This window comes from Neltuma alba, unplaced genomic scaffold, assembly GCF_004799145.2.
Source record: "Neltuma alba isolate B1F8T4 unplaced genomic scaffold, ASM479914v2 tig00012640_pilon, whole genome shotgun sequence".
Taxonomy (NCBI): domain Eukaryota; kingdom Viridiplantae; phylum Streptophyta; class Magnoliopsida; order Fabales; family Fabaceae; genus Neltuma; species Neltuma alba.
This window is the reverse complement of record NW_021637077.1, coordinates 45,678-55,456: the sequence shown is the minus strand read 5'-3', so window position 1 is coordinate 55,456 and position 9,779 is coordinate 45,678.

The following is a 9,779-nucleotide window of genomic DNA, read 5'->3' as shown; positions in this document are numbered from 1 at the left end:
AAAGTTATCTATTTGGTTCAACAGAAGGATGAGAAGGGAGGGGAAAAAAAGACAAATTGACAGGAATATTTTCATTTATAGCAAGCAAACTAACAGAAACGGAACTAAGATTTACAAAACAATCTTTAGAAGTGACTTTAACGCTACCAAAAGAAAAATCTTTTTTGTCAAATAATAGTGAGGGGTTCATCAAAGTTTGAAGAAATTTATTGGAATTTTTTTTCAATACAGTGAATGCTCAACACAGAATTGGTCTCAGAATAGAGATGCTCCGAGGTGTCTAGAGTGAAAGTTAGAACCTGTATTGTTCAGATTTAAAAAAAAAAAAAAGAAATCTTAATATTTTGCACTTGGACGCGATGCGATGGTTTTGATTTGATTAATCTATTTATCAATCAATGTCCAGGTAAAAAAAAAAAAAAAAACTAATCAATCAATATTGAATTATTTATTACATGCTCAAAAATTCAGTGGAGGCAAAGAAAAAAAAAAGATTTTAAAGTTTAACAACTGTAAGAATTTAGCCGTTACTCCTCATACAAATTATAGTTCAACAGCTGTTATTAATCCACCACCGATCAATTTACAGTTTTACAGCTGTTAATTTGTTTGGAAAAAACAAAATAACTGTTTTCCTTGGCCAACAAGTAACAGCTGTATCTTCTTCTTCTTCTTCTTCTTCTTCTTTTTTGGCGAAAATTTCTAAACACTAACAGCTGTTCTTTAAAAAAAAATTAGACAATCTAAAACCTCCGTTCCTTACTTATTGCCGTTGGCCAAAAAATGAAAAAACAGCAGTTACTTTGTTTTTTCCAAACAAATTAACAGCTGTCTTGGAAAATTATAGCCGTTGTTCGAAGCCTCGAACTTGAATTAAGGAAGTAAGGAACCGACCCTATAACTATTTTGCGATTGTCTTGTTCTTATCATCTGCAGAGACCCTCAACACTTTCCTTATATAGTTCTAGATTCGTGACGGTCTTGCTTTGCTATATTTCTTCCTCGTGTATTTTTCTGTTTATCAATCGAGTAATAACTTCTCCCTTTCGTCTCCTGGACTGGTGCTTAATTCATTCGATTGCCTTTTACTTCCTCCCGATCCCTACTGAGTATCATTTTGTTTTTCTTTCATCTGCCTTGCAACGATTCCACTTGTAGTTCAAACTATCTTGACTATGCTTATCAACAAAGATGCTGAAGGGGAGGTACTCTGGTATAGTGTCTGTATTATTTATATTTCGTTTGTTGTTTTTGACTTGTTGAGATGGTCTCTCTTGTGGATTTTTGTAGTACTAATGTGGTTTTATAGGATAGGTCTTCAAGTATCTCTTGAAGTCATAGATCTTTATGTTTTAACTTTGAACTGATGTCGCATTTACTTTAAAAGTGGCATCCATAATTACATTAAGAAGCCATCATTCATACTTCATTTTGGCTGTGTTATATTTTTTTCAATCTTGATGGCTTCAAATAATATTGGAAAATATTACTCATTTCAGGCTCATAATTCTGACGTGTTGTTTGTAGAAATTGAGAATTTATTCGGGGCCTTCTGGCCCATTTGCAACTTCTCCTTCAAATGTTAGAGCAACGGGTTTCATGTCATGAGTCTTGTGTGATCTGCATAACTACCAAACAAGTTGTAGTTGTTTTATGAAGTAAAGATTTATGTTAAATTCAAGTAATAGTATTGTTCTTTCTTCTATGTTTCTCATGCTACAAGTTGGGTTCGTCTGTCTATGACTCTCAATGATCGAGCTTCTGGGTGTTTGGAAATAGGTTTTTCATACAATGTTTGCGTTACTGTTTAATGCTGCAGAAACGTGCTTCTTTTGTCATAGAAAGTTCAAAAATGGAAATGAAAAAGTAACTACTCAAGAATATTTGAATGATAGTTGACTGGAGAATTATCAGAAGAAGGTATTTGGAGTCGGGATTGTTACCTTTTTTCTGGTCACATTTTTTAAAACCCTTACTCGGTACTTTATGCACAGCAAGAACCTTCTTCCACGGGCCTTCTGCAAAAAGGCTCCATCTATGAAGCATATTTGACATCATTGGTGCAAGAGATGTTTCTTCAGGCGCAAAATTCTGATGATATTCAACGGCAACCGTTTGCTTCCTGGGTTCTCTTTTCTTCAATATCATTCACTATTCAAGGAACTTTTGGATGTTTATGGTCATCAAAAAGCAGCAGAGACTAATTTAAAATCTGTTGCTCAAATATTTTCTGAGAACAATGTGGTTTGCAACTTAGCTTGTGGCGTACAGATTTAAAAAATGATGCAGGTGCTTCCCTATAGCTTTTTACTGAATTGTTTTCAGATTCTTTTAATACTTGTATCTTTTTAGTTGCCTTGTGTCAGTGTTTTTCTTGGGTCTTTCTTCCTTTAAATGAAATTAATATTGCATTATATGCTTGGATATGAGTCATCTGCTTTTGCATAGCAACTAACATGATCTCCATTGCAGTTGCTTTTGTCAAATTTATAGAAGTCATCATTATAGCGCTTTATCATATAATTGCTTGTGTGACTTATGGACGAGTGACAACAAATGTACATTTAATTTATAGTTGCTTCTGATCCTCATAGTATACTCTTCTCAAGATATTGTTGCATTTGGGATTGTAAAATTTATCCTGAATTTAGTAACTGATACTTTAAGGGAAATATTTTCATTTAATAACTTGTTACGAAATGGATTTGTAGGTTTCTTCTCTCTACGTGTTATGCACCATTTTGAGGGTCAATAAAGTTTTATATTTTGATACCTCCTCTAGACGTGCATATATCTAAAGGGGATTTACATTTGGTCTATTGCTAAGACTTTCTGTGTCTTTGCTACTTGTAATCCCCATACATGAACAAAATGGTTTATGTCAAAATCTTTTGTGGCTTACAAGAAAAATTTTAAAGGATTTAATCTTCCGTGGCTCAGTAATGCACTCCTATAATGCATAATTGCATTTGAATATTTTGAAGGCTTTTCTAGATGTATTGGAATATACCATGCTCTTGCATGTATGAGTTGTGACCTGTTGATTTGATGTGTGTTGCTTACTGGATAAATCAAAATGATTCATCCCTATGTGTAAATGTTGGTATTTTTACATCTATCTATAATGCATTCCTATGAGGCTGAATAGCTCTTGTACTTTTTGATGCCTCCTCTAGATGTGCATAAGTATAAGCAGGGGACTACTTTTTGCACATTGGTGTAGATTTTTCATGTCTGCACTACTTTTAGTACCCCTAACATGGATGCATAAAGTGTCACTGTTTTTCAAATGCCCCTCACATGCAAGTGCTATGATTTATCATAAGTCATAGGCCAGGCCTAGTAGAGTAGGGTTAATGATTATTTCTGAGATGAGATATGCATATATCTATATAGCGGTACCGATAACTTTTTTTGAGATGGATCATTTTCTCATCGGCTAAAAACTTGTGGGGTTCTCTCCTTCATGCCTGTGCATCACTTTTATTGGGGTACCTGCAGATACAAAGATGCAAATGCACGAGTAATGGGTTGGTTTATTGCCATTAGTGGAGATGATTAAATTATATCACTCTTTCTCGATGGATAGAGATTTGATGCAGTGTCACGTTTTGGCATAAAAGATGGTGGCTTTAGCTTTTTGAGCGACAACCCACTACTACTTTTTCGTTAAGTTCATTTGTTGAATGATCCACGAGGAGTTGCTCTAGAAGCAATTGTTGGTAGAATAAAAATGGTTGCCCGCTATCCTAAAATGAAATCATATCCCCTTGCTCAAGTCCGCTCCCTAGCTGACTCTGCTACTATTGCAAATATTGAGGATACTGATAATTTTTAATTTTAGAAGAGTTATGTACATCATAATACATGGGAAGATGGTGGATATAAATTTTGAAAATAGAGAGATTGTTAATGTAATTTTAATGAAGCTCATGAATGGTTTCTATAACTTGAACTCCTTTTGTGATATATGCAATTGGGTGACAAGTATTTCCCTTTGGAGAAGGAGATCACAGCAACAAGGGTTCTTTATCATTATTGTTGTTATTATTTTGGCATATATGTTCTTATTTATATATATGTTATGTAGAAATGTTTGGTATCATCTGTTATTATTCTGCTACACAGGCCATGCCTCGGCCGAAAATGACTTTCTATTTGAGAAAGTCAGTCTGGTGTTGGGAAGAAAAATATGTTACTGATAAAGAAGCAGTCTAACCAACTAAGCTAATGCGAATGCCTGATTTTGATGTTTTGTCACCATGCAGCGACTTCAAAATTATACTTTTGGTAAGCAGGGAGAGTTGAGCCTACCATTGAACAGCTTCATGTTCTCTTTGCAATTGATTTAAGAATTTCGTCATTTCATATATGCAATTGATTTCAGATATTCTCATGCGATACTCAAGAGGGAAATCTGCACTTATGTTTGGTTTGACAGAAAAGCAGCACAAGTAGCAGCTCAGCGAGTCTCTCACATATTCATGACTTTCGGTCACTTGAATGCATTCAGTAATAGTAAAGAATAGCAAGATCGATTGAGGAAAGCCTCTCTATCATGCAGTGACAAGAAAATGCAATCATACATCCAATATGGTGGTATGCGAATAAACTTTGTTCTGTTTTCGTAGAAAATTGAAGTCTTTCTTCAAAGCAATAACAATGATTGTGGGTGAGTTTCCATTAGTGATTAGGTGACTACTAGAAAATGGCTTTTATTTATTGTTGGCTTTCGCAATGGTAGGCTTTGCCTAAAGAATCGGAATCTTGCAGGAGGCCTTGCAGCTAAAGATTGTTGAAATGTTGCCGTCTCTTGCTTCACACTCTGCAATGATTCCACTTACGTCACCTGTAGTATCATTTCTATGCTTAACAAAGTTGCTAAAAATTGTTGAAATGGCTTTTATTTTTCTTTAATTGTTGTGGTGGTCTCTCTTGTGGATTTTTGTAGTACTTATGTGGTTTTACAGCATGGGTCTTCAACTATAATTTAAAGTCATAGATCTTCATGTTTTAACTTTGAACTGATGTCGCATTTACTTTAAAAGTGGCATCCATAATTACATCAAGAAACCATCATTTATACTTCATTCTGGCACTGCCTTGCAATTTTTCCTTGAAATGTTAGAGGAACAGGTTTCACGTCATGAGCCTTGTGTGATCTGTCTAACTACCAAACAAGTTGTAGTTGTTTTTATGTCAAACTCAAATAATAGTATAGTTGTTTCTTGTCGTATGCCTAATTCTATGTTTCTCTTGCTACAGGTTGGGTTCCTCTGTCTCTTACTCTCAATGATCGAGCTCTTGGGAGTCTGCAAATAAGTTTTTCATTGTGATCTTTGTGTTGCTGTTTAATGCTGCAGAGCCGTGCTGTTTTTTTTCCATAGAAAGATAAAAAATGGAAATGAAAAATTGACTACTGAAGAACATTTGAATGATAGCTGACTGGAGAATTAGAAAAGTAAACACGAGGAATTAATATAAATCTGCGGCTTTCAAAAACTACTATTAATTAGTTGGTCGCATGCAAGGTTATTAGGTTCACTATAGGAGCTTTGCAATTAATTTGGCTTACCTTGGTATGTCAGGGAGCTGGGACTTGAGACGCTTAAGAAAGAGGTGGAAGGTTAACGAGATTATTAAAGGCCTTCTCCTGATTCACTTTTGCTTCAAGTAACTAGGCTGGGAGTTAATGATTATAGGTGATACGTGTGTTGGCCTGCCTTCCTTGCTAACAGTGGGTTATTTTGTTGGAGGGAAGTATACCGGTAATAAAATAAAACTTAGCATGTGACAGGGGTAAACTATATAAACTAGATCCCTGTATCATTATAATTCTGTTCATGATTAAAACGTCCATCCTGTAATCAAAGTGTTATTAGGACCACTCTCCGGATGATAGCACGGAAGACATGTTCCCAAGAATGCTTTGCTGACCTTGACACTGTCTGGAACTTCACGCCTCCATTATGAACAGCTCCAGAACAAGATTGGATCAGAACATGCAGAACATCAAAGAAACGAAGCTTTTGGTGGGGCAAATTGAAGGTTTTATTACAGACCAAGCTGCAAAAATCGAATTGGGCTAGTTAAGGGCATAATATTTTCTAGTCATTTCTTACACTTGGTTGATGATTGAGAACCTCAAACAACTCATGTCATAGCGTCTCACTTGTGCCTCGAATCTTCGATTCTAAGTGCTATAATAGATTTCCTTCGACTTAAGATATTCACTGTATTTAGATGTTGCTTGCTTGATTGTTATTGGCGGTTTCACTAGAGTCTTGTAGCTAACAAGGCCCAACCTTTTCTTCATTCTTCTTACACACGGGATGTTGCTTGCTAAAGGGTCAACTGATTTTGTGCCAGATAGAATAATCTGCAGTCAGCCGAGCCGATTCCATTCGAGATGTTTGCCAGAAAAACCATGATAGGGGTGTTGACCTCATCTTGCCTGTTTCCGCATGTGATATCGATATATCGTTTTCTTGATTCTTCTTGTCTGGTGCATGCTTTCTTGAGATATCGTGCTTTTGTGTTTGCATAACAGTCTCGCATTGAGAGCCAAGATCCGATAATTAAATCTATTGGCTTGCAAAGCCTTGCCCACCCTTGTGAAGCTGATTTAATTGGTAGTTTCCATTTTACTTTGCAAAGGATATCTTGCTATTGAAGGATTCAGTAAACTTTGTGAACTAAATTTCTTTGGTTATAATTAAATTATTGGTTTTTACTATGTATCTTATTTGTTAATGTTTTTACACTGCTTGGATTGTCACTGAAAAGCATGTGAAAGATTACCTTGCAGGTCTGTTATGGGCAGTAAGAGACAAGAGAATATTCATTCGACAAAATGAAATCAAGGCAGGTTACAGAGCATATATCGTCATTCCTGATATTCTCTCTCTATAACAAACTCTCATGACAATTTACTATAAGGCCCCTTTTCTAACTAACTACATATATCAATACTCCCCCCCTTTAAGAAGAATCCTTGTCCACAAGGATGGTGGTATTCGGCGGTGTTGTAAGCTGGAAGTGAGGGAACTGCTGCTGAATTATTGAGAGGTCTTCCCATGTTGCATCTTCAGGTTGGGAAAATTTCCAGCGAACCAACACTTGAGTGACCGGAAGATTATGACGTTTAACCAGCCTACGGCCCAATATTTCCTCTGGCTCCAGTAGGAAATGACCCTCAGAATCCACAGGGGGTAAAGTAGGAGCAAGAACAGCTGTAGGTCCAATGTGTTTTTTGAGCAAAGACACATGGAAAACTGGATGAATCCGTGTACCAAGAGGCAACTCAAGTTCATAAGCAACAGCACCAATTTTCTTCAATACTTTATAGGGACCAAAGTAACGAGCAGCTAATTTATGAAGGGAGGAATTGTTTAATAAGTTCCTTCGAAAAGGATGTAATTTGAGATAAACCATATCACCTTCAACAAAGTGGCGTTCTGACCGAGCTTTATTAGCTTGCTGAATCATTCGGTGTTGAGCTCGAAGCAAGTGTTGCTTCAGGAGTTGCAAAACCAGTTCTCTTGATAAACAAGTGCGGTCTACGAGATCATTAGGAGAATCCCCAGCAATATACGGTAAATGAACTGGTGGTGCCATCCCATACACAGCTTCAAACGGTGACATACCAATAGAGGAATGGTAAGTGGTATTATACCATAGTTCTGCCAAGGATAACCATTTCACCCATTGCTTAGGAAAGTCACCAGTCATACAGCGGAGATAACACTCCAAGCATCTATTCAGCACCTCAGTCTGACCATCCGTTTGAGGATGGTATGCAGAAGAATAATGGAGCTTAACACCATACAAACGGAAAAGTTCCCTCCAAAATTTACCACAGAACACAGGGTCCCTGTCGGTCACAATAGTTTTTGGAAAGCCATGTAATTTAACCACATTATCAAGAAAAATCTGAGCCACTTCCACAGCAGTAAAGGGATGTTTAAGGGCCATAAAATGTGCTGCCTTAGATAAGCGATCAACAACTACTAAAATAGTGGTTTTAGAATAGGATTAGGGGAGACCACTAATAAAATCCATAGAGAGGTCAGTCCAAACATTCTCTGGAATAGGCAGTGGTTGGAGCAAGCCAGGGGAAGCAATTAATTCAGGTTTAAAGCGTTGACACACAGAACATTCCCTGACAAAATTCCTGACATCTTTTTCTAAACCTTTCCAATAGAAGAAAGCAGAAAGTCTTTTAAAAGTAGGATTCATACCAGAGTGTCCACCAATGCTGTCAGCATGGAAAAATGATAATAAATCAGTACGAAGAGTACGGTCAGCTCCAACAACCAGCTTACCATTGCGTTTGAGCAATTGATGCTGCCATGTGAACTTAGGGTGGGACGCAGGATCCTTTTCCAGAGCCTTAATTAGCTGCTGCAAGTGGTCATCAACAAGCCAGGAGTCACGAACCCGTTCATACAGTGGAGAAACCGGGACAGACAAGGCAAAACAAGAACCTTCAGAGCGCCTAGACAAGGCGTCAGCCACAGTATTGTCACTCCCTTTCCTGTAGACTATGTCATAATTCAATCCCCACAATTTATGGAGCCACTTACATTGATCTTGATTCAATTCACGCTGCTCCAATAGATGTTTCAGGGGTAAATGGTCCGTTTTAATTATAAATTTGTTACTACACAAATAAGATCTCCACTGCCTGACAGCAAAAATGATAGCCAGCAATTCCCTTTCATATGCAGACAGAGGCTTCTTTTTAGAAGGTAAAGCCTTGCTAGCAAAAGCTATAGGATGTCCATTCTGAGATAGGACAGCCCCTAAACCAGTACCAGAGGCATCTGTTTCCACAACGAAAGTGTCATGAAAATTTGGAAGTGTCAAAACCGGTGGTGAAGTCAGAAGCTGCTTTAATTGAACAAAAGCATCATTTGCAGTCGTGGACCAAATGAAGGGAGCATCCTTGCGTAATAACTCTGTTAAAGGTTTACTAATGGCCCCATAATTTCGAATAAAGCGCCGGTAGTATCCAGTAAGGCCCAAAAATCCCCTCAGTTCTTTGATAGAGCTCGGAACAGGCCAAGAAGAAATTGCGTCGAGCTTCGTTGGATCTGCTTGAACCCCTTTGGCTGAAATAATATGACCCAGATAGTTAAGTTGGGTGGCAGCAAAAATACATTTAGAGGCTTTAGCAAATAATCGATGTTGCCTCAAAGTCACTAAGGCAGTTTCCAAATGCTGTAAATGTGAACCCCAATCTTTGCTGTATACTAATATGTCATCAAAAAAAACTAAGACAAATTTCCTCAAGAAAGCTTTGAACACAGAATTCATAAGGCCCTGGAATGTAGCAGGGGCATTGGTCAGCCCAAAAGGCATGACCACAAACTCATAGAGACCCTCATGGGTTCTGAAAGCCGTTTTAGGAATATCATCTTGCTTCATTCGAATTTGATGGTAACCGGACCTTAAATCCAGTTTGGAGAAGAACATGGCCCCTGTCAATTCATCCAATAGCTCTTCAATGACCGATATGGGGAATTTGTTTTTGATTGTAGCTTCATTTAATTTTCTGTAATCAACACAAAATCTCCAGGTACCCTCTTTCTTCTGGACGAGAACTACTGGGGCAGCAAAGGAGCTAGAACTCTCCTGTATGATCCCATGACCAAGCATCTCTTTCACCTGTCGCTCAATCTCAGTCTTCTGAGCTGGACCATAACGGTATGGCTGGCAATTAATAGGTCGATCATGTTGAAGGGGAATGGAATGATCAAATACACGTGAAGGAGGTA